Source organism: Schistocerca gregaria, chromosome 6, assembly GCF_023897955.1.
Source record: "Schistocerca gregaria isolate iqSchGreg1 chromosome 6, iqSchGreg1.2, whole genome shotgun sequence".
NCBI lineage: Eukaryota > Metazoa > Arthropoda > Insecta > Orthoptera > Acrididae > Schistocerca > Schistocerca gregaria.
In genome coordinates this window covers 81,525,718-81,552,995 of record NC_064925.1, presented here as the reverse complement: position 1 = coordinate 81,552,995, position 27,278 = coordinate 81,525,718, and the positions used below count along the sequence as shown (strand labels likewise).

The 27,278-nt window shown below is 41.6% G+C and overlaps 1 non-coding gene across 1 annotated transcript; it reads left to right on the top strand.

Moving 5' to 3' along the window:
* The first annotated feature begins 20,071 nt into the window (after positions 1-20,071).
* On the top strand, positions 20,072-20,146 carry Trnas-uga (transfer RNA serine (anticodon UGA)). The gene has a single exon. It is a non-coding gene; the product is annotated as a tRNA-Ser (tRNA).
* The last annotated feature ends 7,132 nt before the right edge of the window (positions 20,147-27,278 follow it).

The window sequence follows — 27,278 nt, the reverse complement described above, 5'->3', positions numbered from 1 at the left end:
AGATTAGCCCATGAAGAAGAATGAAACCAGTCAGTAGACTCATGATCCATAAGCATAATTGATTAACATTAGCCCAGGGTGTGTATAACGTCTATGATGCTGTTTTGTTTACTAATTACACAGCACATGTGTACGCATAGATGTGAACACTAAGTACATAGTAAAATTTGCAGTAAAATATAAAAATGAAACTTGGAAACGATAATATAAAGTTATGCTAATAATACTACCCTAAATCATCTGCTGAATTAAATTAATTAATATAATACCTTGTTAATAGCATATAAATTAGGTGTCCTGATAAATTATTAGATGGAATAAATTTAGCCACATATAATAATTCAGATTCATCGCACGGTGTAATAGTTCCTGAAGTTGTATAGTTGCTCTGTAGTTATTGTATCTTTTTTTCTTTAATGATTCACACCCATAATGATACTCCATATGTACATCGTTATTATTTTTAATTATTGTTTTATTATAGGGCAATTGTTTCGTTTAGGTATCTCCCTAAGTAAACATACTTGATCTACCGTTACAGAATAGCTATCAATGGCCTAAATAGTTTCCAGTTTTTTGGTAACATCTAAGTTTCATTGGCAAATGTTCTTGTTTTTTTATAGTTTCAGAACCTCTGCTTTGGAAAAACAAGCAAGTATTCGTAAGCTCCAATGCTTTCAATCAAATTTTTCGTACTAATAAATGCAAGGAGCGTTCTAATGCAAACCAGACGAACAATGAGCCATTAGATAGGTCCCAGGGGCTATCATTCCGTAATGCTTTCGATTTCCACAGGGTTTCCAATAATCAGTGTTGTACTACGCACCAACGGTATTCTTTAAGGGAGTAATCTTAACTGTCACCTGTGCTACGGCTCCTTAACAGCACTTACGCTGACGCATTGACGATGATATTATGGTTATAGCACAGAGACTATTTGGGGATACGTATTGACTGACAGAGTCAGTGTTCTTTTTCTGACGAAATATCCTGTCTATTGCCTCTGGGCAGAGCATGACAATTCCGAAACAATGACTCTTTTGCACGGTTTACGCTTTTCATGTTGAAACTGGTAACTCAGAATGCTTGTCTGAGACACAGGCAAGGCTTTCATCAGGGTAATAAGCGGACAAACTTTTTATTGTACTCGTTCGCTACCTTCAGACGTCGTGGGTCGAGATTTCCACCATACTATGTGATACATGTGGCCAGAAAAGAGCATATGGTGTAAAAACATTTCCTGTCTGTCTCCATTCTTGAATCACACTTCTATCGTTAAGCTCAGCTCAAACAGTGATAAAATAACTACTACTGCAAGCATCGCCTTCAGTAGATTTCAAGGTCGTCAATGAGGTGTAGTTTAACCTGAGACAGAAAGTAATTCACGCAATGCTCCATTCGTTCATTAAAGAATTCACCCTCGAAGGAGCTTGCTGCTGTCGTGAGCCGAAAAACAAAATTCCACAATTCTGGCTACAGTTTGCCGTCTGACAGTAACGTGATGCCTTTACTTAGATTCAGTTTCCGATTACGTGTAATAGGTGTAGGATGCCGTTTAGTCCACACAGTATCTTGACATGAAAATGTACCGTGAAACATTCGCCACCTCTGGTGAGCGCAGCAATATTTTTCACGATTTATCCTATACAGTTCATGTTCGCTACGTTTTCATACAATCTGTGCAAATAAACAATCTGTTTGCAGGATCACACTTGTCTCAACGAGTCACTAGGACTAATATTATTAAGATAATCGGAATTATCCTCCATAACGGTTTCGAGAGAAAGAATATATGGAACTTGTAACCAAGCATATGGAATCGCAGAAGCACTCTTCTTCCTTTTACGATCAACGTTCGTCTAGCTGTCACTTTCTTGGGCGCATTATTCGTTGGACGTTGTGTACTCACAACTCTCTGTCCATCTCCTCGTGCCCTTCACTCTGTCTTTCTTCTCCCACCACTCTCTCCATCTTTCTACTTCTCACTAATCTCTCATTCCGCCGGCCTTTGTGGCCGAGAGGTTCTAGGCGCTTCAGTATGGAACCACGCGACTGCTGCGACCACAGGGTTCGAGTCCAGCCCCGGGCATGGATGTGTGTGATGTCCTTAGGTTAGTTAGGTTTACGTTGTTCTAAGTTCTAGTTCTAGGGGACTGATGACCACAGATGTGAAGTCCCATAGCGTTCAGAGCCATTTGAACCATTCTCTCCTTCCATCTTCTCATCCTTTTCTCTGTGCTCCCCCTCTATCTATTCACTCCTTTCTCTTATGTCGACCTCCTGATCCTCACTCTATTTCCACTTCCTCGTACCCCCTCCCTCTTATTCCTTCTTCCCTCCCTCCTTCTGTTTGACTGTCTCCTCCTCTTCCCCTGTTGAATCCATTTCTCGTTCCCCCTCTCTCTGTCCATCTTCTTCTCTCCTTTCTCCACCCTTGTATTCTCTTCCTGTCAAAGTCGTTCTCTTCCTCTGTCCTTTCACTGTCCATCTCCTCCTCTCCCTTCTCTCTGCCCATTTCTTCCTCCACCACTCTTTGTCTGTCACGTCTTCTCGCTATCTGCTTCGATCTCCTCCTTTTCCCGCACTGTATATCCACATCCTCCTTTCCCCTTGTCTGTCCATCGTATCACTTCCACAAGTATAGGAGGCTTGTGATTCTCATCTCACAATGGCTTGTGATTCTCATCTCACAATATGTTTTTCCCAGATCGTAACGAATATGTGTACCAAATATGTTAAACATATAGGATGAGATTTTTGCAGTGTCTTTGACTGTGTATGGACATGACAACTATGTTTCACATTTATTTAAAATACAGAGTCCTCCAGAAAAATGTATACATTCTTTGTCGGGCTCTATCGAGATATCGATAATGTCGTTCGATTTGAGTTACGAGTGTGTTGTAGTAGGATCTTTGGCTCAACAGGTGTTAGTACTTTTATCGTGGAATTGAGAAAACAAGATGGCCGGAGCACGCTTGACATTCTAACAACGAAAATGTATAGTGAAGTGATTTGTCAGGGTTGATAATGCCGTTGAAGTGAAACGTCAGTGCAGGCGGGAGTTGGAAAAGGGAACCACCAACCCGCCTAACAATTAAATGCATCATTGACAAGTTTGAATTGCATGGAACGATTTGTGTTATTCATAAAGGAAGATCAGGAAGACAGCGTACAGCTACAAGTCCTGCATCGTCGGCACCCGTGTTGGAAATTGTTTTGTAAATTCTACTCAGAAGTCTGCTACACAATGTGCGCGTGAAGTGGGGGTTAGCAGTACAAGTGTACAAAGAATCCTGAAAGCTGCAAAGTTGAAAGTTTACATTCCACTATTACTGAACGCGATTTATGATGACGATCCTGATCGCCGAATGCAGGTTTGCGAATGGTATCAGCAAATGGTAACGGATGACGAACAATTTGTGACGAAGGTAGTGTGGAGTGACGAGACGCAATTTAAACTTAATCGAACTGTGAATTTGCATGGCAGTGTGTGCTGCACGCCGGAAAATCCGCATGTTTTATGTGGATAAAGCGCTCAATCTACCAGGGGTCCATTTGTGGTGTGGACTATCAACCAGGGGCTTAGTAGAACTCTCTTTCTTTGATGTTATTGCCACTGGAGAAATGCACCTGGAAATATTACACACATAAATTTTGCCAGGTATATGTGCTCTTTATGGAACTGATGAAGAGGTCTTCAACCAACAGGATGGGGCGCCACCACACTTCCACCTGGTCACACGAGTTTTCCTGATGATAATTTTCCGGGGCACTGGATTAGACGAAGAGGGCCCATCGAGTTCCCTACACGGTCGCCAGGTCTAACACCTATCGACTTTTACTTGTGAGGAACTGTGAAAGATATCGTCTATCGACGTAAGCCACGCACGCTGGAGGAACTTCGCCAGGACATTACAGTGACACGTGCACCGATCCCCATTGTAACATGTGACGGTACGTCAAATAAATGGACAGTTGGAGAAAGGGAAAGGAAGTTTTTGTTATGAGACGTGTGAATTATAAATTATTTCAAGATTGTGTAAGTGTGCGCTATGTATAACAAATAGCAAAGAACGAAAGTTATTACTATCAAAACACATATATCGATGTAATTAACAAAACACAATTTTTTGGTATAATCTCTGCGTAACATGAAAATCAGAAACAATGCTTTGATTGAACTAGATCTTCTGTATTGTTTCGTTAAGCGTTAGGACGCCATTGTAGTGCTATTTGATAATTAACGTTTTATCTGTATTTTTGAAAAATATAATAGAAATTGTTATTAGAAAGACTGTATTATTGACTTAGTTGTCACCTCTCATGATCGCAACCATTAATTATAATTAACAGAACTTTTACAGAACTTCGTAGTGCAGGGAGCTCATCTCCCCTAGTAGGATTTAGTCGGCCATTACGCTGAATGTATTATTTAATTAAAATTTCATATCACAATATTAAACGTAAATGTGAGAGACTTCTCAATTTTGATCTTTCTATAATTTCGAAGTTAAAATTAATTTCAATTACCAAAATTCACAGCACTGAATGAGTTCAGTATGTTTCATTTTGGCCGCCTAACGGCAGACGAGATTCTCTCCAGTTTTGCCTTGCAAATAATAAATAAGAAATATTGAAAATCATTACATTCCGTAATATCTCAGTTAATCTTTATGTAATTTGGTACATAAATAACCAGTATTCCGTGAGACCCATATTAATAATTACAGTTTGCGTAAGAATACGCATATTTTTTCTCTATACAGCAGTGCTCACGTAAACTATGTATTAGAAGGCGGTGAGTCGTGCGCTGTGTTTAAAAAATATTATATCGTACATACTTCTGGATAGCCGATGTCCGTACGAGAGCTATCGCGGTATAAGTTAATTAAAAGTCTCATGCTAGTCCACAATATTTAAAGCCGCCTCAACCAAAACCATGAAATATATAATTAGAAAAATAAAAATATACCCTTATACCGTGATAAACATTGACTGATGTAGCTGCGGCGACCGCTCGTCTTTCTGTTATGTGTATAGCCGCGAACGGCAACATTTTGAACAATTAAAGTAACAATGTGCGAAAATGTAGGTCGTAAAACATGTGTGATAACTATTAAATGTAAAATAACACATAAGTAATAATTTTCGTTCCTAAAGTCTGTATAAATTTTTCTTGCGGACTCTGTATTTAACGCGTATTTGTAGATATATTTTATCTGTATCTCTAACGAAGTTCGTCCTGCAGATTCATTTCCACACAGCTCACTATTTATGACATCAAATCTCTTGAATTATATATGACGCACAAATAAATAATTTTCTAAGTACGCTCTACGGTATTTGTGGATACGTCTGTGACAAGTGTTGCGAATGCAGTTGATAGTAAAGAACCAATAGATTAATAAGTCATGCATGATGTGTCAGTATTTCACGCTTCTTAGTCTTTGATATCATGCCTCCATGTGGTACAACGATGGTAGACTCTAATACAGACTTCAAAAAGGTGTCTCGTACACAGTAGTACAGAAGTAATAAATTAAACCTTGATGGTGTGCGAACAGCGAAAATGTAGAAATGGCAAACTGATTTCCTTTCTTCATTTCCTGGAGTTGTCAACGAGAGAAATTTGCAAGACACTGAGTGCTCTCATTCTCAGGTCAAATACTGGAAGCGTGGAGTGTGGTTATTCGCGTGTTATGGGTTACACTGCTGTTTTCTGTGTGTGTCAGAATGGGTATAGGACAGAGGAGCGAAGAGGAGACGGACAGTCGGAGAGGGAAAGGAAGAGATGGACATCGAGACATGGCAGAGGAGACGGACAGAGTGAGGGGAAGAAGAGATGGAAGTGAGAGAAGAGAGACAGGCGCATTGGACAGGAGATATTGTGAGAAAAAGATGAACGGAGAGAAAAGGGGAGGAGTACATGGACATAGTGTGGGAGGAGCAAGTGAACGGAGCAAGACCGGCCTAGTAGATGGCCAGAGAGAGGTGGAAAGAGGAGATGGGCAGAGAGAAGTGGTAGAAGTAGACAGATAGAGGGAAGGGGCGTTTGGGAAGTCTGCATGAGGGAGATGGTGACGTACCGGTCAATTGGAGAGGGAGAGTGTGTGAGTTAGCAGATGGAAGAGAGGAGACAGAAAAGGTGTGTATTTCTTCCTTTCTAATAGTAAATTGGGATAAATAAATACCCGGGCGCCCCTGTGTGCTCAGCCAATAAATATATAAGAATCGGCAACTAGCTCACAAAACTAAACTAATATCACACTAAAATAGCAAATCATAATTCGCAAAGGTCAAATATGTTGTTCTTTAAAAGTTAATCTTAAGAGAGCAATGAAAGTAGATAAACGGGTGGACATAGAACGAAACGATTATAATGGATTCACGTGGCGCAGATGAGTTAGTATAACTCCATCCTTGCCAAAAGAAAATTGTGTACTTCAATCTTTAAAAGGCATATGGAGTGGACAAGTGTAGGTGCAAGTAAGAAATACAACAAAATAAGCGGACACTAACCTGTGATGGGTATAATAAGTTCACAGTCATGATAATACCGAAGGAATCAATATGAAAAAGCAGAGAGTCTGATGACCTAAAAATATGGAGTTATGGTATTGCGTAGGTGACGGTTTTATATTTAGTTCATACCATAGCAGAAGCCACATACACTGATCAGACAGCACATTATGACAACAGACCTACTATACATACACTACTGGCCATTAAAATTGCTACACCAATAAGTAATGCAGATGATAAACGGGTATTCATTGGACAAACATATTATAGTAGAACTGACATGTGATTGCATTTTCACGCAATTTTGGTGCCTAGATCCTGAGAAATCAGTACCCAGAAGAACCACCTCTGGCCATAATAAAGGCCTTAATACATCTAGGCATTGAGTCAAACAGAGATTGGATGGCTTGTACAGGTACAGCTGCCCATGCAACTTCAACACGATACGACAGTTCATCAAGAGTAGTGACTGGCGTATTGTGACGAGCCAGTTGCTCGGCCACCATTGACCAGACGTTTTCAATTAGCGAGAGATCTGGAGAATGTGCTGGCCAGGGCAGCAGTCCAACATTTTCTGTATGCAAAAAGGCCCGTACAGGACCTGCAACATGCGGTCGTGCATTATCGTGCTGAAATGTAGGGTTTCGCAGGGATCGAACGAAGGGTAGAGCCACGGGTCGTAACACATCTGAAATGTAACGTCCACTCTTCAGAGTGTCGTCAATTCGAACAACAGGTGACCGAGACGTGTAACCAACGGCACCCCATACCTTCACGCCGAGTGATATGCCAGTATGGCGATGACGAATACACGCTTCCAGTGTGTTCACAGCGATGTCTCCAAACACGGATGCGACCATCAAGATGCTGTAAACAGAACCTGGATTCATCCGACAATATGACGTTTTAATATTCGTGCACCCAGGTTCGTCGCTGAGAACACCATAGCAGGCGCTCCTGTTTGTGATGCAGCTCAAGGGTAACCGCAGCCACGGTCTCCGAGCTGATAGCCCATGCTGCTGCGAACGTCGTTGTGCTGATGGTTGTTGTCTTCCAAACGTCCCCATCTGCTGAATCGGGGATGGAGACATGGCTGCACGATCCGTTACAGCCCTGCGGATAAGATGCCTGTCATCTCGACTGCTAGTGATACCAGACATTTGCGATCCAGTACGGCATTCCGTATTACCTTCCCTAACCCACCGATTCCATATTCTGCTAACAGTCATGGTATCTCGACCAAAGCGAGTAGCAATGTCGCGATGGTAAGCATCTATCCTCCTTACACGAGGCATCACAACAACGTTTCACCAGGCAACGCTGGTCAACTGCTGTTTGTGTATGAGAAATCGGTTGGAATCTTTCCTCATGTCAGCACGTTGTAGGTGTCTCCACCGGCGCCAACCCTGTGTAAATGCTCTGAAAATCTAAACATTTGCATATCACAGCATCTACTTCCTGTCGGTTAAATTTCGCGTCTGTTGCACGTCATCTTCGTGGTGTAGCAATTTTAATGGCCAGTAGTCTATAAACACGTCAGGCAATAGCGGCGTCACACGGCAAGGAATGACTGCTAGTCTGACACACGCTTGTGGATGTACTATCATAGACAATGTTGTTCGTTTGTAGAATAGGGAAGGCGCACTAGTCACACGCTTGTGCATGTACTATCATAGACAATGTTGTTCGTTTGTAGAATAGGGAAGGCGCGCTATCTATCTACGTTGGGCTGAGATCAGATTCTGGCCCAGAGGCTCGGCATGAAAATGCCGGGAATGCACGACTTACCGAGTTTTCGAGAAGTGCTGTGGTGAATGACTTCAAGATGCTGCGAAATCAAGGTAAAACCGTGTCCGTACGTCGTGATGTTGGGCGGCAACACTTCATTACATAAGTCAGACTGCAAAAACGAGGACAGGTGGCGAAGCGTGACGAATCTGAGATCAGACTTTAAAGCTGCGCAGAGTACAATTGTATCTGAGTACACAGAGCACCGGTCCGCAGCTCGTGGTCTCGCGGTAGCATTCGCGCTTCCTGAGCACAAGGTCCCGGCGGGGTCAGGGATTTTTCCTACCTCGAGATGACTGGGTGTTGTTGTGTAGTCCTCATCATCATGATTCATCCCCCTTACGGTCCCCTGCGCTCTGTAAAGAAGTATGGGACTCATCATCATCACACACAACACCGAACACTCCTAACGAATGGCCTCCACGACCGTCGACGCATGCGTGTGCCAATGTCAGCACCTGACGTCGGCAACTATGGCTCAAACGGGCACGTGACTATCGACACAGGAGTCGGCACAGTGGCAGAGCGTTCCATGGCTCGATGAATCCCAATACCTTCTTCATAATGCGATGGGAGGGAGCCAAGCAATCGTCTTCCAGGTTAACAGCGCCTTCACACCTGTACTGATGGATGGAGACAAGATGGCGGCGGCTCCATTATGCTCTGGAGAACATTCACGTGAGCATCCGTGGGTCCAGTTTAGCTTGTGCAAGGCACCGTAACGGCTGGGAGTACACTCTTTGCAGACCAAGTACATCCCATTATGACGATTGCGTTTCCTGACATCTGTGCGATTTTCAGCAAGATAATTCACCATGTCTCAAGTCCAGGAGTGTAGTGGAGTGGTTTGACACACCTCAACCCGCCAGATCTGTACCCCACCGAACACACGTGGGGTGTGACCGAACGTGGCTTCAGAGCTTACAGCTCCCCTTCCCGGAATTTACGGGAATTGGGTAACTCGTGTGTGCAGACGTGGTGCCAACTTCCTCCAGGGACCTATCAAGTTGTCACTGCTTCCTTACCACGACGTGACAGAGCTGTTATCCGTGTCAAAGGCAGACATACCGGTTATTAGGTACGTCGTCATATGTTCTGTCTGATCAGTGTATGTGTAAATCCTGTTTGTAGCAAAGTTCATGGGCAACTGAAGCCAAATATATTCAAAACAAAATCCGTTTAAAACGTATGTTTATGATGATACTGCTGTAGAAATTACTAATGAAAGCGAACAGATGATATATGATTTGCAATTATTAATAATACACCCACCATTTGATTTATACGGATTTATTTAATTGTTAGTATTTGTCCTCTTATAAGACAAATATTTCGACTATATAATACTACGCTCCTCATTTAAATATATGTTCATTACCTATGAAAATATAGTTGCTTCATAAAGACGTAAAATTATCTTAAGGTGAGATCTGAAACTCTTCATGGGAAGCGAAAGTGGATGGCTGAGGGCAAAGAGATTTGGACAGGAACCACCAACTATAAAGGAGAGCGTTCAGATGAACATAAAATGATACAACAATCATAATCTTTGAGGTACATAAAATAAAAAACTGCACCTGGAAAGTCAATGTGATAATGAAAGCCATCTCATCGATTTTATATTAACGTTGAGAGGGTAACGATATCAAATAAAGTCTAACAACTGTTCTCCAGAATTAGACGTAGACATCGAAAATGAGTGTGTGTTTGTAAGGTCTTATTTAAGATTTAATATAAACCAGAGAAAATAAAACAAGTAGTTCGAATATTGAAAAAAACTGAGAAGTTAAAAGGAAAGATTTTGCTACTAGAGTAAGTATTGTTACTAATTTCAGAAATGCTTTAACATCGCTGTGCCGTTTTTGATACGTCTTGGAGTTGCTCACCATGTTCAGATCCATTATTCCAGCATCAAGGTCTTTCTTCCACTCTTTTCTACTTGTGTAGCGCTCCACATAAGGTGTCGCTTCCTTCGTTTTCTGCGTTTTCTTCGTTTTCTTCCTGCAGGGAATACACGAATAGCGCAAGATGGTCCGTAGCACCTGAGAAGCCAAAACAAAATCACTATACGCGTAAACCAGTGCCTGTACGTTAAGACAACGATGACGCCGCCTCAAACGTGGACTATATAGCAATCAGAAAGTTGAGGTTTTTTGTGGACTGGCACCGACACGGATTTGACCCTTGCCTCAGTTTGTTGGAATAATCTCTTGAAGCTGTAAAACCTGCATTAATAGACGTATTTATTCCAAACGTTGAGAAAAAAATGAAATGTATACTTCGATCAATGCTTCACGTTCAGTGGGACTGTGGTGAAGTGCAGTATCGAACAGTGCGGGTATGCATATGTTTTCGAATTAGTTTTATGTTACATCAAGTGAGGAGTTATGACATACACTGGAGGCTCACTCAGTATCCTCCTGCTTCATTTATCCCAGGCGGACTGGAATTCCATATAACCAAGCCGTAACACAGTGTCAGTGTTCAGGATGTCCACGACGAATGGCAACTGCAGTTAACTCCGAGATAATATCTGGAGTGTCGTATTAAAAAGTGTGGTATATTTCCTTATCCGAGCAGAGTAAGACAAGAGAGGCGTAAGAATTTTAGCTCTAAGCATTATTTCCAACCATAATTTTGATGGTCCTTGAGTAGAATATTCGGTCAGCCGTAGACAACAGCCTGCTACAATAAATCCATCTAAAAATGTGTGTGCTGCTTCGATTTCCGAAACGTGATCCAAACTAGATAGGCATATCACCTGTAGAAGGTGCTTTGTTATTAGTTCAGGCAGACTCGACTCTAAAGGGGGTGCCGCTGTCCTGCTGCGGCAGGAATTACTTTCTCGGATATACACATTAGTTCCCCTACCACAGGAATACAGATATCGGTAGCACGAATTAAATTATGTTCTGTATTATCCCCCGTCAGCCGGTTTTTAATACCGGAGAACTGAGATAGGTGAAGTAAGGGTGGAAAGTACTGTTGCTCCAACTTGGGCAACCGCTGGTGCTCTGCGGGAATTTCAGCGCTCACACCTCTGTTTAGGGAAATTCGTGTACAAGAGACCCGGGACAGAGCTCACCTGATGTGATGGAAGACAGTCACCACACAGTCCTCAACGACGGCTCTCCTATCATGGAGTCTCTCGCCACAATAGTGGCTCACGTAATTCTTGCCACCAAAGGTGAATATTTGTACTCGGTCGATATTGAATCAAAAATCAGGATAAGGTAGCTTTTCCTGTTATTTGGGCGATGGAAGCGACAACAAGAGACGTGGAATTCTTTCCTAAAAGTCATTGGAACATAAATAACAAAAACTGGCACTCTTTCAAAAAGTAATAATACAGTTGCTGAAGTAAGGTTACCGGAGACCGGCTCAGTGTGAGTATCTTACTACACATTCTATAGAGTATTAAATGTGAAAGACTTCTAGCATCAAAAGCTACATTTAACTTGGTCACATGTTAAGAACTCCGTGGTAGGGTGGAATACAGAATACTCACCAGTGACTGCCGAACGTCGTCTAGAACGTAAGAATGGTGAAATCTTCTCATGTGTTGAAGATTATCCGTGAAACTGGGGTGTAATGCTCGAACTAACATGTTTTAAAAATTGTGAAAACCTCTTAACTTGATAAATCCCCCCCAGCAGTCATCGCATATCATCATTTTCTAAGACGCATGTCTGAGATGAAAGAGGTAAATTATATACGTAAGTCCTCTACGAATTCAGCCCTTGGAATGTATTTTGCTCACTGTCCTGTGCTCTCTCTCGTGACAAATCGTCCCTTCACGACTTTTCTACGAGCCTTACCGACATCTGAATTAGAGTCTGCTACCTCCCTGAACAGTTCAAATAATGGTTCCAGTTCTCTAATCTAAATCGGTGCCTGGAAGTCCAACTTCCTACATACCTATCTCGTTGTCGGCTTGTCGGCGTTTACTAAAAGAGCTCTTGAAAGACTTATTTCGTTTTGTGTTCAGATCTTTCCAAAACGCAGTACCAAGTGCGTAAGAACAAAAAAAATTACTCATACAAACTCAAGAAGACTCCCTAAACGCTCAGGTCAGCGCACTACTCTGTTTTTAATATACACACGAGATATGAAGAACATCATTACACCAGAGGTTAAATCTCTCCAGTATGCAAAGGATTTATCGCTTTTCTTCTACACTTAAAGACCAAATCTCTATGCCTAATGTCAGGCAGAGCCATTTTCACCTTCAATGACTGTATGACTGCCAACGACCCAACAGTTTGACTAAGAAATTTTCTACAGTTGTCATCAGACCACTATGTAACCACGAAAAGAAGCAGCATTAACGCAATGAGACCTGCAGCTGGGACTTGACGGTGTGACAACTGTAACTCGGTCTTCGTCCGCTGCATCATCGATTGGAATGATCGTTGTACCGTACCGTTGCGAAAGGCGCACTTCATCAGTTTGACTTAGAAGAATTCGGATGCAGGCTTCTGGGCCTTGGAGAAATGCGGTCAACTTACAAGAATGTCTTACTAGGAGAAGTTGCTCAAGCTCCACTGCATGTCGATTCAGTACTTCGAGAGATATTTTAATAGCCAAGTAGGGCAGCAGCCCAATACAGATTAATCACGCTCCTGCGACAAATGAGGGTGTCTTCCACACCAGGTCTGCATTGGAAATGAGGAGCGTTTGACCTCTGCTAGTGAAAGCATTAGGCTCAGTGCACAGTATCTACAGTTAGGTTCAAACAGATACGTCCATAGACCAACTTAGAAATCCATTCCGGTATCAGATGTAAAATCTCGGTAGTCACTATTTACAGTAAGACGAAAAATTGCTTTGCCACAATGAGTTCCAGTTTCATTGCCTACTTTAAACCTTTTATATTGATTGCTATTAATTCCAGGAGACTTCAGCAGAAAGATACGTATTACTTCTCCCGCAGCAGAAGTATTCCTAAGAACATCGTCTGCCGCCACCTTGTTCATATTTCACTGCAGAAGCGGCAGCGATTAGAGAGGCTCTCACATTAGGTATTTATGTGAGGCTCCAGAACCTGCTGTAGTCTAGGAATCGAAAAGCGTGTTCCATTCTATTCAGACTAGGGTGTAACAATAAGATGAATATTCAAGTATTTGAAATTTTACGATAAGCATTGAGAAATAAACGAAAAGGCATGAAAATTTCATTCCAATGGGCCCCAGATCATGTATGGCTGGCTTAGGAGATTTAGTCTCAAAGCTGGCGAAGAATTCCAATGGTTCTGGATGTGTGATGAACGTTGTTCTACCATCCTCAGATTTCCAGCTGTGGGCGACACTGCGATCCAGCTGGTAATTCGAAGGTTCTTCTGTCTTCGAGACTTTCAGCCTAGCCGGAAGCTGAAAACTATCTTGATACTTATTCGTACGAACCATAAGTTCATCGCAACCACTTACATTTGGAAGATGTCCGCGATATCCGTTTTTGGGGGTGACAGAACACACAAGAACGAAGGAGACGCAAGTAGCCATCTGTTTACCTTCAAGTACTTGGAAATACATCAAATCTCTTTAGTGCAAAACCTTCTGAAATTGATGATTCCCATTCCAACAAGTGCTCATGTTTTGTTATAACATAAGAATCCTCAAATATCTTTCCCACTCCTTCTGATGCATTTACGCTACATACTAATTTTATTTTCTTCTAACTCAGAAAAGTAAGTAAATTCGCTGTCCTCGATTGTGGCTTGTACTTCACACCACGTGCTTTTTGTTCATCACGTACTTTCGTTTCTGCAAGCTCCCAGCAGATTGACTGAAGAAACATGTTTATCGCAGCGTTAGAATGGTTTTAAGAAATAGAGGTAATTTCTGTACTTTTGGACTGGATTGACTATAGAAAGTGCTTCAAAATGTTAATATACCCTGCGCTATAGAGAAAGAGATTATTTACTTCCTCAAAACAACACAGCGATGCTGTGTACAGGTGTAGCGCTATGTCTCCATTCTGCACATTCACAGCAGAGAATACTAGACGTAGAAGAGAGCGAAGAAGAGAACACCAAAGCCTATGCCAACGGAACATTAAGGATGTTGCATATAGTACATCTACCTGAGATGTTGAATAAAATTTGTAAAAGTTGATTCTGATTGCGTTGCCTGGTTTTAAGGATACCTGTCTGAAGTCAGGCATAGAGATTTGGCCTTTAAGTGTAGAAAAAGGCATAAATCAGCTGCATACTGGAGAGTTTTAACATCTGGTGTTATGATGTTCTTCATATCACATCTGTGTACTGCACTAAATGCAAAATACGTTTTCGTTTCAGACAAACAGAAAGAAGGAACTATTTTGTGTGCCGAATTAATTCATATATTTTATAAAAACCGATAAATCGCGACTAGTAACGTAACCTCGCTGGCCATTAGATTTGCAACAGCAAGATGATTAGCAATTATCGAGGCCTTACTACTTGTGCGTATACGCAATAGCAGAGAGAATATATGATTAATTAATTAATTGGAGTATTTCTGTTGAACTTGTAAGTCAGCATTATCCAAGAAAAGGGACGAAGAGGATAGTTTTGTCACATTCGGGATAGCAAGGGTTCACACACTCGTCCGACTACCCTCATTATGCTCTTCTGTTTGACACCTTACATCGGCTGAGGTCAGTACCTGGCGGGGACCACTGAAGAGGTTCACAGTTCACTCCGTTGACCAACATTGTTCACCTAATGGTTGTGATATTTCTCCGAAGATACATTCATCTACTCGACGTTTTAACCTGGTCTTTAATTTTTCTATGGGGAAATGTTGTGGAAATACTGATACATGTATATTACGAGACAAGTGTATTATGAGAAAAGGAAAATTAAACGCCCATTGGTAAGCGTTCCTCTGACATAAGAAGATACAGTCTTACGAACACATAACACGAAAGATAAAAGCAATACTTTTCATCTAGAGTTTAGAGCTACCTTTCTAATTCCTGCTTAAGTGTATCCCTTTAATGGTAAATCAACCACCCAAAAAAGGTGCACTTCTCGCCATTAAAACTGTAACAACAGGAAGATTAACCAGTAACGAAGCTTTACTCATTGCGTGTATATGCAAGAGCTGCAAGAATACACGTTTAAATCTGCATGTGATCTGGGGGTGTACAGAGTGTGACATACACAGAACTGCCTCCTCACTCAGGGGTATTAATTTTACTTCGGTCGTCCATCGCGTGTATTAAGCCTAGAGGCGAGATACGGACACATCATCCAGTGTTGCTTCAACTCACAGCCACAGTCCACCCATTGTAGTGACTGGCAAGTGCTAGCGTGCTAGCCGTTCGACAACGCACTATCAGGCGTTTTCAATCTAAAGAACGCGTTGGCCAACGCAACAAACTAACACCCTCAATCACATATCATGTATTAACTGAGAGTACACCACATGTCGAATCTACTGCTTTATTTTCGTCTCCTTTCAAAGACATAGGTATTACAGAGATGAATCGCAAATACAGAATTTATTTAATCCTCAGCAGCCTCACCCCCTGGTCAGTAGCAAGTGGGATGACCCGTTGCCCCAGCCGACTAATATTTCTTCCTTCTGGGGTATGAAGCTTTAAGGTCCTTGCTATTCCATCTCTCTCCCTGGCCTTCTGTCGATAATGCTGGTTCTCTCGATCCTGTGCCTCACCCTCTGTTTTCCTGCAAGGGTACAATCCACTCGACATTTCCCAGTTTTCCTATTACATCGCTGGACTTCATGGAAGTTTCAGACGTCGAGCAGGTATGCTTCCTTCCATATCTTTATCATTTGCCCTCTTCCTCGTTTCTCGGCCTCTCTTCCAATATCTTTCGGTATGCTTTGTTTTTGGCCGATGGGTATTATAGCCAACGATTCTACAGTCAAGTAGCAGCTTAGTGTATATCAATGACCTTTTTTCAGTAACATTACCAGATGCCAAGTTCGTTTTGTTTGCCGATGATACAAACATTGCAATAAATAGCAAATCAAGTGTAGTCTTAGAAAGATCAGCTAATAAAATATTTGTGGACATTAATCACTGGTTCCTAGCCAATTCTTTGTTACTAAACTTTGAAAAAACACACTACACTTGTAAGGGGTGTCCCACGAGTATATGCCTAACATACAACCTCTATTTGCAATGCGAATTGTGTCAGAAACAGGGGATATAAAAATGAAAAGGTTGGCATACTATGCTTACTTTCATTCCATAATGTCATATGGGATTAGTTTTTTGGATCAATTCATCAAGCCAAGCTAAAGTTTTCCGGGCACAAAAACGTACAGTAAGAGTTATATCTGGTGTGAACTCAAGAACATCCTGCAGAAGCCTGTTTAGGGAACTAGTGGTACTAACTACTGCTTCCCAATATATTTATTCCTCAATGAAATTTGTCATTAAAAATATATCACTTTTTCAAACCAACAGCTCAATTTATGGAATCAATACTAGAAATAAGAATAATCTTCACAAGGATTTAAAGTCACTTAGTCTTGTACAAAAAGATGTACATTATTCAGGAACACACATTTTCAATAACTTACCAGCAGCCATAAAAATCTTAACAAACAATGAAATTCAGTTTAAGAGAAGCCTAAAGGATTTAAACTCATTCTACTCCATTTATGAATTTCTTAGTAGAACTAAATAATTTGTGTGTGTGATATTATAACTTCTGCACAATTTCAGTGCAGTATATGTTCATTGTAAATGTGTGTGTGTGTGTCTGTGTGTGTGTGTGTGTGTGTGTGTGTGTGTCTGTGTGCGTGTGTGTGTGTGTGTGTATGTGTGTGTGGAAGTACAATCTAATTTCCGCACCATTTCCGTACAGTAATGTGTTCATTGTAAATAAGTATTATAGTAGTTATATTGCACGTTTATTACCTTATAAATAAATAAATAAACTTTTTTATTTTAAATTCAGTGCATTGGCATCTGCAAAATGACTCTTTCATATAGTCTTCATTAAAAAAATGACGATCATTCCATCTGGGACCTGTGGAATGGTACATTAGCTTATTTGTTTTAGGTGTAAATATTTGTTATCTATTGTTGTTTTTCTGACATGTTCTGCATCCTGGAGGACCTCCTAACTACGGATCAATTGGAATGAAAGTAAATTTAATCTAATCTAAGTACTTCCGAGCCTCCTTAAGCAAATGGTCGCGAGTTGATGGCGGACTCTAATTGCAACAATAAAGTCCTAAGTGTTGCCTTATCTACCAGCAATTTTTCTAAACTTTTCTCAGCGAGCGTTCCATTGTTTCCACCACACACTCCCACCAACCTCCCACCAAGCCGCAAGTTGTGCAATAAGCTTCTAAGTAAAACCTTGCTGAGGGATCTGCTGGCTTGTCTTTGTGTTCTCGAAGTCATGAGTGAGGTCTTCTAGTTCTTTATTTGCTGCTCAAACGTTTTCACATCATCGGAATAAACAGATAAGTTGATAGTGGAGGGCGGAGAAGCTAATAATCCGGGACAAAATCCAAACATTTAAAACACAACAGTGGAACCAGAAACTCGAAGGGCTGGACACCACGTAACCTAATGTGTGGCAGTTGGCCCCTTCACTTCACCAGGGAGAAAATACACACGCTACAAGGGTCCGGCGGACCGGCATATCCTGCGGAAGAAAATGTGGAATTTATGGCCCTCACACTTACAGCGTCATTCACACCAAACCTGAATCCGTCGGACCCAGCGTTCACACTAGCCACCGACCAGGAGGTTACACGCATCTTGGCCCAGCCATCGCGCAATGATATACGACAGGCTAGCACAGCTGAAGTCAAATGGGTCATCATCCATACCATAGCTAGGAAGGCCCCTGGTCACGATGGCATTCAAAACCGTGTCAGTTTAATTACACGTGTTTGCAAAATACTAACGCGAATTCTTTACAGAAGAGTGTAAAAGCTTGTAGAAGTCAACCTCTGGGCAGATAAGTTAGGATTCCTTAGAAAGGTATAACAGGCAACCCAATACTGACCCCACGACCGCTCTTAGAAGATAGATTAAGGGAAGACAAAGCTATGTTTATAATATTTGTAGAGGTAGGAAAAACTTACAGAAAAGCTGACTGGAACACTCTCTTGGAAAATTTCAAGGTAACAGGAGTGAAATAAAGGGAGTGAAGGCAGGGCCGGCTTAAGGCACGTGTAAAACGTGCGGCCACACGGCACGGGGCGGCACTTTCCGAGGGGCGGCAAATCTGCCGCACCCCCTCCCTCTTTTTTTTTTTTTTTTTTTTTGGACAAACTCAATATACATGCCCAAGAGGGGATTCGAAACCAAACCTCGGAGGGAGCGGCTTCGGAAACGTTAGCATGGCGCCTCGACTACCTGCCCGCCGCCCCTGTTAAACAAGGGGAGGGAGGATGACTAATTTCTTCCTCGCCTCTGTGGCAGCACCGTCTTGTTTACGCTGGAGGAACAGAGAGGGGGAAGCAGTCTGGCGTAAACGCCAGTGTTCTTATGAGTGGAGCGCTGCCAGCCTGTTACGCGCCGTGCGTTTACTCACAACTAATTTTGCACAAGACGAAATGTAATTTGGAAATTCGAATACAATGTTCGATACTGCGGTTACATGTTAAACCTGAAGCAGTTTTGCTAAGCATTTGAATGGCAGTTTCCGAGTGTTTTATTCTTCCCGCATTATGGGAAAAAATGGTTGAACATTACTACAGTCACACATGTCCAACACCTACAAAGGCTAGAAGTATTCCAAATGGGTAAATACGCTGCGAGTGACTAGAAGGGATAAAGACATTGTCTTTTCTTAGTCTTTCTTGTAGGATATGTCGTAGGGTCAGAAAGATGGGCAACATATTCTCACGAAATTCTAACTACTGGGAAATCAGAACAATTGGAGTCGTTACGATGGTTTGTTTACAGGATACCTTCCGTGTACCACGTGCGAATACAAGAGGGAAGGCAGGAGTGCTGAAACACACTGTGCCACACACCGTAAAGCGGTTTGCGGAGCATATCTGTCGAAGCGGAGTGATACACGATTCACAGGAGACTCCCAAACCAAAATACTAAGGAAATACGAGCATAAACTTTGGAAGTGGTTTTGGCGATTATCGGATTCACGCTGTATCTTACTCTCATTAGGACACGCAGCATTCAGCAGTAGCAACTTTTTAAATTGTTGCCTACAGTATCAGATTTTAGCGTGGACTTGTTATGATGGCTGAATATAGATCTGTCACTTACCTCCATTGTTTTTCGTCACAAGTCTGCTTCTCTTCGACAGCTAACCTTCTTTCAAAACCTTATTTAACTTCTATGTGCTAAGAGCGGCAGCAAACTCTTTAATCACTGTATTCCTCTCAAAGAACTTCGACACACGCCCGGATGACTTGAGCTCTCGAAGCAGACAGTTGCTAAGCAACGGCAGAGTCACGTCGAGCGATTTTCTCATTGTTGTGAGCCTGCCCTGGGACCGATGCTAAGCAGCGAAGAATATTGGTGAAGACTAGCGGCCGCATTATTGGATTTTTGTACGACTGATTTTAACGTTTTTGGAGTCCTTCAATTGAACTTGCCGAACACAGGCCCCGTAATGAGATTTTCACTCTGCAGCAGAGTGTGCGCTGATATGAAACTTCCTGGCAGATTAAAACTGTGTTCCGGATCGAGACTCGAACTCGGGACCTCTGCCTTTCGCGGGCAAGTGCTCTACCAGGAGGGCTTCTGTAAAGTTTGGAAGGTAGGAGGCGAGGTACTGGCAGAAGTAAAGCTGTGAGGACGGGGCGTGAGTCGTGTTTGGGTAGCTCAGTTGGTAGAGCACTTGCCCGTGAAAGGCAAAGGTCCCGAGTTCGAGTCTCGGTCCGGCACACAGTTTTAATCTGCCAGGAAGTTTCATATCAGCGCACACTCCGCTGCAGAGTGAAAATCTCATTACGAGGCCTGTGTTCGGCAAGTTCCTTGCCTGGCACTGATGCGCCTTCTCTCGCGCTTACATGCATCGCGGACTCGGCACGTTCGCTGCTAGACAGCACAGGGAAGAAGACTGAGTGACTGTAAAATTCCCGCCAAGAAATGATTTTAATTTAATGACGTTCCGTTAGCGCCTTGGCGTTCTGCACGATCACTCAATCTCGCTCTCCGCTTGACCTCCTGATAACAACACGACAATTGCTCATATCATAATGGGGTGAATACCTACTAATGATAATTCAAAATTGATTTTCGTAATCTGTTCAACTCGATTGCGGGTGTTCTTTATAATAATGGTGTTAGAAAGGAAAATAACATTATCGATTCACAGGGTTATAAAAATTGTAGTTCCAGTTTCAAAACGCTGTAAAAAGCTAACCTAACCACTTCTCAGAACTATTTATAACTTGAACGGATTATTATCGAAAAAGGGGGAACACTATACGAAAAGAAATATGAATGTTTTGCCAACAGATGGCGCAGTAAGGGGGAAAATATGCAAAATATAAGACACATGGTAAATGGCTGTTTTTCAGTTTGCGTCTGAGATACTCAGAGTAACCATCTCAATGCAGGATTGCAAGCTGCTTGTAAAGCTCTTTTACAAGAACGGTGACTGTGCGCCAGTAGCTGTGCAGAAGTTCTGGACACTCAGGGGCATGGAAAAGATTGTCGGTCCGATGTCTGCCAAGGGTCTGGAGTAAATGACAACGATACTCCTGAAGAAATATTCTGCATTGGCAGGCGGCTCGAGCAGAAGTGTGTAAACAAGGAGTGCACGGGGTATTACCCGAACTTTGGACATGGCGGTGAGACCGGTGCATAAAATTCTACGAAACATCATGTATCCATATCCGTACAAAATTACTCATTTTCAGGACTTGCTTCATGCTGGCGTGGAGGTAGATAAACGTTTGCTCCAGAATTCCTTACTCGCATGGCAGTGTACAATGAGCGACCGTGGAACATTCTGTAGACGAACCCCGATTCTACGAGGATTCCGAGGATCTGTCAACCGGTGAAACAATGCTCCTGTGGAAGTACAAAAAACTCGAATAAGTTCCTGTATATTTAAAGGACTCTGACTGAAAAGCAGGTTATCAGTTCCCTCATTTTACCTTTTTCAGTACCTTTAAAAACTTTCAGAAAATTGTGGCGTACGAACGTACTCGGGCTTTTCTATACATGCAATTCACCTCAGAGTCCCACCAGCTCCCCTAACCAAACCCACTAGTCAATCGCTGTAAGTCACTCAAACCCATCCATTTCTGCCGAGTCATATTTTTCCGCAACACACTGTAAATCACTAGTCTCATTTATTCTACACGCCAACGTGACTAGTCGTTTTGTTGCCACACCCCCAAATAATTTTAGAAATTCTGACTGAATGTTATCCATCCCTTCTCCATTATGTGACCGCATCTCATGGAAAATTCTCTTAAATTCTGACTCTGCTGCTGGATCTCCTTGCCCTTTCCCTGTCGACTACCGTTACTTACTTCATCCGTGATGTCATCAGGCAAGTCCTCCCACTCACAGACGCCTTCAATGTACTCTTTCCTCGCATCCGTTCTCCCCTATTCATTAGGAGAGGAATTTCCGTTACACTCTTAGTGTTAACGCCTTCGTTTTACTTTTCTATATGCTGAGTCGGTCCTTTTGACAGTAATTTATTGTCCGATTGCTTCATATTTTTCATGTGGTCATTTAGCCTTTGCTTCCCTGAATATCCTATTTAGTGTCTAAGTGTTTTGCACTTCTATATTCCTGAACTTGCCTCAACATTTTTGTAGTTTCTTCTTTCGTCGGCCAGCTGAAGTATTTCCTCTGTTAGAAATGGTTTTTTCGCAGTTACCTTTCATGAACTTGGGGTTTTCTTTCGAACGTTTATAGCTGCCATTTTTAGAGACGCTCATTTCTCTTCAAGTGAACTGCCGACTGACTAATATATTTTTCGCAGTATCTATAGCTTCAGAGAACTGAAAGCCTATCTTTTCATTCTTTAGTACTTCCGTAACCCACTATCTTACGCACTAAATCTTTCTAAATAGTCTCTTGATCTTCATCCAACTCTCAATCAATACCAACTTGCGGTTTGAATCTATATCTGCTCCTGGGTAAGCCCTACAATTCAGTATCTGATTTCGGAAATTCTGCCTTACAAAACTGTAATTCAGCTAGATTTGCCCTCTATTTCCTGGCCTATTACAGGTATGCCTCCTTCTCTTGTGAGTTTTGAAGACAATATTCGCTATTAGCACCTAAAAATTTATTGCAAAACTCCGTTAGTCTTTCTCCTCTGTCATTCCTACTACCTAGCTCGTATTCTCTCCTAAACACTTCTTCTAATTCGTGTCCCACTGTCTCACTGCAATCCCTAGCTGTGATAGGTGGAACATGTTTCTTCTCAACCTCAATTTGTGCAGAAAACGTTGGGCAACTTATTGAACACACCTTTGAATAGTCTCGCTATAGGTAAAAGCCGATTGTTTGTTGCTTTTCATGGAATTTCTGGGCTCACAACAATGAAAAACAGATTTTTGCTCTTCTGATGATGTCCGCAGTTCCTGGTCTAGTGGCTAGCGTTGCTGCCTCTGGATCACGGGGTCCCGGTTTCGATTACCGGTTCCCAAGGTTTACTTCCGCCAGTACCTCTCTCCCACATTCCAAACGTCGCAGCAGTTGCCTAGCAGTGTCACTCCTGAAAGACGGGATATTTCAGAGAAAGGCGCTAACTAAAGCCCAGAGACTGACAGCAATAACAAATAGATAACTCAAAAACTATGTAACTGCAACAAAGTCGCGAAAATGTGTAAAAGAAAACATTGTGTAGAAAGCAAAAGTTCAAATTTTCATCATTACAAAATATTAATTGAGAGAGAACACACATACTCAACAGAGACATTGAACTGAAGATTAATAAAGGAAAATAAATGTATCTCGAAAATGTTGTGAAGGAGTATGATAGACAGTAAAAACATTTAAAGTAACAAGCAATAGAGATGATTTGTTACAGCGTAGAAAAGGCCACGAACGGAATAGTTTTTTTTTTGGGGGGGGGGGGGTCTTGGTGTTAGTTTCCTATTTGATCTAAGAACATAGGGTAGAAATATTTTTCTTTAGCCCAGACCTGCAGCCATTTTTATAGGCGTTCTGACATTGGTTTTGCTGTGCCTTTTTTACAAATGGTTCAAATGGCTCTTAGCACTATGGGACTTAACATCTGAGGTCATCAGTCCCCTAGAACTTACAACTATTTGAACCTAACTAACCTAAGGACATCGCACACATCCACGCCCGAGGCAGGATTAGAACCTGCGACCGCAGCGGTCGCGCGGTTCCAAACTGAAGCGCCTAGAACCGCTCAGCCACCCTGGCCGGTGCTTTTCTACAGTATAATAAGCAACGTCTGATCGACGACCCGGAGCTGGCGCTCAGGAAAAATGGATGAATCGATTAATTCCATTCGCAAATGGCAGTAATAGGGCTAAAATTAATGCTCAGTAAATGATACCATTTGTATGTGAACCATTCGGATTTTATGGGGAAAAACAGTCGCCCTTAAATAACTGCTGACTGGAATAAGACTGATGGTTCAAATTTGATCCACTCATGTGTCGGACCCTTGTCTAAGATAAGTTTCAACAGTTTCAAAACAATCTTGCTTCGTTTGGATTTTACGTACAAGAAACACCTATTCCCGTGAGGTTTCTGAAGCGTGTCACTTCTATACTTGAAACTAATACAAAACGGCTCAAACACTGCACTAATGTAGATAAATAGAGTAAGAACAATTTTGTTTTAATCCAATAATGATGATCCGTTATCGAGATAAGATGGTTTAGATTCGAGGTTATTGTAGTACATAAATTTAGCACTTACTTGAATCGAATGCGCGTAAACGGTTCCAAGTAAATGAAACAAATATAAAACGCCTTACTACGGTAGAATTGAAAAATCGCTTTCAAAAATTTATATAGAGGTAGATTTTATCTGCAAAATACACATTTCTGTGAGCCTTTCTAAGCACGCCACGCCACTTATATGTTCCGAAATAGCACGAATCGGTTCAAATGTTGTAAGCAGTTTGACAAAATCGTGCAATTTAATGGCTATCCTACTGTATTGTGAAAGCTATATCCCTTGCCACGATATAGCGGTCTAAGCTTGCACACAAATGCAAGTAAAATCCGGCTTTATGTGAATAACACAAGCTGAGACCGTTTAAGGTGACAGAGGTGATAATAATAAAGTCAGTCCTACTCTAAATGTAAGAAACGTTTGCCAAAATCTTTTATCATTCGTCTTTTACTAGTGCAAAATCATGCATTTTCACGTGAAATTGTATTTCGTAGAAATGCATTTCATTTTTAGCTGTGCATTTGGACATAATTAGATTAACGTTTATTACAGTTGATTATCATTTCCTAGTTCATGCGTTTACATTTTATTCGCCAGTGGCTTATAACTCTCGAAAAATCTTTGGACATCAAAATACAGCATGTAACAAACCATAATTATGCCCAGCCCTGCATAAAATGATATATTGTTTGCTAGAGCTTTTAAAGCTTTGTCGACGACCACTCAGGCAGTTAAACTAACCTACGAATAGGTACAAAAATAAGTGTCAGAAAAGAGGTCACCTTACTTCTAACCAGTAGATAAGGTTTTTCTGTGTTTTCGTAAACACTGACGTGCTATCTTACAGAAAATTTATTTTCGGACACAACACGCTTAATTTCGTCATTTTTCGTTGTTATTGTTGTGGACTTCAGTCCTGAGACTCGTCTGATGTAGCTCTCCATGCTGCACTATCCTGTGCAAGCTTCTTCCTCTTCCAGTACCTACTGCAACCTACATCCTTCTGAATCTGCTTAGTGTATTCATCTCTTGGTCTCTCTCTACGATTTTTACCCTCATCACCGCCCTCCAATACTAAATTGGTGATCCCTTGATGCCTCAGAACATGTCCTATTAACCGATCCCTTCTTCTCGTCAAGTTGTGCCACAAACCACTCTTCTTCCCAATCCTATTCAATACTTCAATGTGATCTACCCATCTAATCTTCAGCATTCTTCTGTAGCACCACATTTTGAAAGCTTCTATTGTCTTCTTGTCTAAACTATTTATCGTCCATGTTTCACTTCCATACATGGCTCCACTCCATACAAATACTTTCAGAAACGACTTCCTGACACTTAAATCTATACTCGTTGTTAACAAATTTCTCTTCTTCAGAAACGCCTTCCTTGCCATTAACAGTCTACAATTTATATCCTCTCTAGTTCGACCATCATCAGTTATTTTGATCCCCAAATAGCAAAACTCCTTGTGTCTCATTTCCTAATCTAATTCCCTCAGCATCACCCGACTTAATTCGGATACATTTCATTATCCTTGTATAGTTTTTGTTGATGTTCCTCTTATACCCTCCTTTCAAGACACTGTCCATTCTGTTCAAATGTTCTTCGAAGTCCTTTGCTGTCTCTGACAGAATTACAATGTCATCGGAAAACCTCAAAGTTTTTATTTCTTCTCCATGGATTTTAATACCTACTCTGAACTTTTCTTTTGTTTCCTTTACTACTTGCTCAATATACAGACTGAATAGCATCGGGGAGAGGCTACAACCCTGTCTCACTCCCTTCCCAACCACTGCTTCCCTTTCATGTCCCTCGATTCTTATAACTGCCATCTGCTTTCTGTACAAATGGTAAATATTCTTTCGTTCCCGGTATTTTACCCATGCGTAAGATGTGTGTGATGACGTAAGGTTAGTTAAGTTTAACTAGTTCTACGTTCTAGGGGACTAATGACCTCAGAAGTTGAGTCCCATAGTGCTCAGCGCCATTTGAACTATTTTTACCCATGCCACCTTCAGAATTTGAAAGGGAGTATTCCAGTAAACATTGTCAAAGGCTTTCTCTAAGTTTACAAATGCTAGAAACGTACATTTGCCTTTCCTTAATCTTTCTTCTAAGATAAGTCGTAGGGTCAGTATTGCCTCGCGTGTTCCAACATTTCTACGGAATCCAAACTGATCTTCCCCGAGGTCGCTTTCTACCAGTTTTTCCATTCGTCTGTAAAGAATTCGCGTTAGTATTTTGCAGCTGTGACTTATATATCTGATAGTTCAGTAATTTTCACATGTGTCAACACCTGCTTTCTTTGGGATTGGAATTATTATATTCTTCTTGAAGTCTGAGGGAATTTCGCCTACCTCATACATCTTGCTCACCAGATGGTAGAGTTTTGTCAAGACTGGCTCTCCTAAGGCTGTCAGCAGTTCTAATGGAATGTTGTCTACTCCCTGCGCCTTGTTTCGACTTAGGTCGTTCAGTGCCCTGCAAACTCTTCACGCAGTATGAAATCTCCCATTTCATCTTCATCTACCTCCTCTTCTTTTTCCATAATATTGTCCTCAAGAACATCGCCCCTGTATAGACCCTCTATATACTCCTTCCACCGTTCAGCTTTCCCTGCTTTGCTTAGCTTCAAGTGGTAATAGAAAACACTGACGCTCAAATCGTCATAGGCACTGAATGCTGGCGGAAGTCAGAGATAAGTTCAGCCATAATATTAGCAAAGAATCAAACGGTATTCCGAAAGGATAAGGAAAACACAGTCAGCGTTGTCTTGTCTGTTGCTGTTAGAAGTAGTTCATCTTGTAGCGAAATTTAAGTAGGTAGTTCCTGCGAGTTAGTATGGGTGGATGTCATTCGTAGCAACTGGAATAAAGTAATAACTGGATCGTTTTATAGACCTTCCAACTTAAATAATACAATTGCTGAAAGGTTCAAAGAAAACTTCAGTCTAAAACATGTACCTGACTCATACAGTTATAATGGGTGATGACTGTAATGTACAATGGATATGTTGTCGAAAATTCATGTTTAAATCCGGAGGTATGCATAAAACATCATCTGAAGCTGTGATAAACGCATTCGCTGAAAATTATTTCGAGCAGTTAATTCATGAGCCCATGCCAATTGTAAACGGATGCGAAAACATTGTTGACCTCTTGGCAACA